This window comes from Anomaloglossus baeobatrachus, chromosome 8 (assembly GCF_048569485.1).
Source record: "Anomaloglossus baeobatrachus isolate aAnoBae1 chromosome 8, aAnoBae1.hap1, whole genome shotgun sequence".
NCBI classification, from domain to species: Eukaryota; Metazoa; Chordata; class Amphibia; order Anura; family Aromobatidae; genus Anomaloglossus; species Anomaloglossus baeobatrachus.
The window spans coordinates 214985151-214987000 of record NC_134360.1 but is presented as its reverse complement, the minus strand read 5'-3'; positions in this window follow the sequence as shown (position 1 = coordinate 214987000).

Below are 1850 nucleotides of genomic sequence, written 5' to 3'. Positions count from 1 at the left end.
CAGGCGCATAGGGTCTTAACCGATAAAAACAATAGAAGGGATATTAGGATGCACTCACCTATGGATGTTGTGAGAGTCACAACACCTCATGAAGCATAAAAGTCAGTGGAGACAGCTGCGGACCCGTAACAATGAGATAGCAGTTTCATAAAGAAGTCGGGGATCAGCGCCGCGCTTATCACCATTCATTCCAAAAGATAATTTTCCAAGTCATTTATTAGGAAGCATGAACAAGTCTACGCGTTTCAGGGGTCTCTGCCCCCTTCCTCAGGACAATGCAACAATGACACAGAAGATTTTTCAAATCTTCTGTGTCATTGTTGCATTGTCCTGAGGAAGGGGGCAGAGACCCCTGAAACGCGTAGACTTATTCATGCTTCCTAATAAATGACTTGGAAAATTATCTTTTGGATTGAATGGTGATAAGCGCGGCGCTGATCCCCGACTTCTTTATGAAACTGCTATCGCAGCCTTAATAAGGAGGAGACCAACTGTGGAAAGATATTAGCAACCTGGCTGTCAGCATGCTGCTCCAAAAAAGATTAACTCCTGCACTGCTGGGAACAGTGAAACAACTCAGGCCCAGTCGAGCTGAGCACTTAAGAGAGACCAGGTTGCCTGTTGGACTCTGCAACATGAACAGAGTCCGACGCCTTAGAAGTAATTCACTTGTGTGGATACGGACAGCGCATGACACCAACACAGTAATAATTTACTATGTGATATTATTATTCTGCTCTAATAATGCACTCAGTGATGTAACGGTACACAGAAAATGCACACAGTAGCGTCAGGAGTTAGAGATAATACACAGTGATGTTGCAGTACACGGAAAATCATAGTAATTATACAACTAGTGTACACTGTACAGAAGCAAATAGCTCTTTAAAGGGAATCTGTCACCCTTTTCAGTTCTTTTAGTTATTAATATGGGCGTACAGGTAGCCTAGAGGTGAAATTAGCCATACCTGTATGCCTCCTGGATGAGGGCTCATTTTGCAAAAATCGTCTTTTATATATTCTATCTTCCAGGCTATGGGGAATGTATTGCCTGGATGATTAGCCGGCTTCCGGTCTTCCTTATACAGGATTCCTCCTATCTTCTCATCAGAGTTCTTGTGACATAAGGCGTGCGGCCGTCTCTCTCGTGCCTGCGCATTGTGCCAGCCTTCTCTCCTCTGCACGGTGAAGCAGCAGTGACTCCCGGGCGCCTGCACACATCAAAACTGAAGACTGCGCCCACAGATGGGCAGAACAGTGCAGGGTAGAGACATCAGGCATAATGCGTAAGCGCAAGATTTCCGGCCACGCACTTGACGTCACAGGGCCACTTGGAAAGAGACGGGGAGGAGGAAGCCTGTATAATGAAGACCGGAGGCCGGCTTATCTTCAACGCCCCATAGCCTGGAAGTTAGAAAATATAAAAGAGGATTTTTGCAAACCCAACCCATCATCCAGGAGGCATACAGATATGGCTAATTTCACCTCTATGCCACCTGTATGCCAATATTAATAACTAAAAAACCTCAAAAGAGTAACAGATTCCATTTAATGTCATAGGACAAAAATAATGCATAGAAAGATAGCAATAAACAAGAATCATGCACTCAGTGATGTCACAGTAAAGAGAAGATGCACAAAGTAATGGCAGGACTAAAGCGGGTTTTACACACAGGGCTATCGCTAGCGATGTCGCATGTGAAAGTACCCGACCCCTCGGTTGTGCGTAACGGGCAAATCGCTGCCCGTGGCACACAACATCGCTAACACCCGTCACACGGACTTACCTGCCTAGTGACGTCGCTGTGGCCGGCAAACCGCCTCCTTTCTAAGGGGGCAGTTCCTTCGGC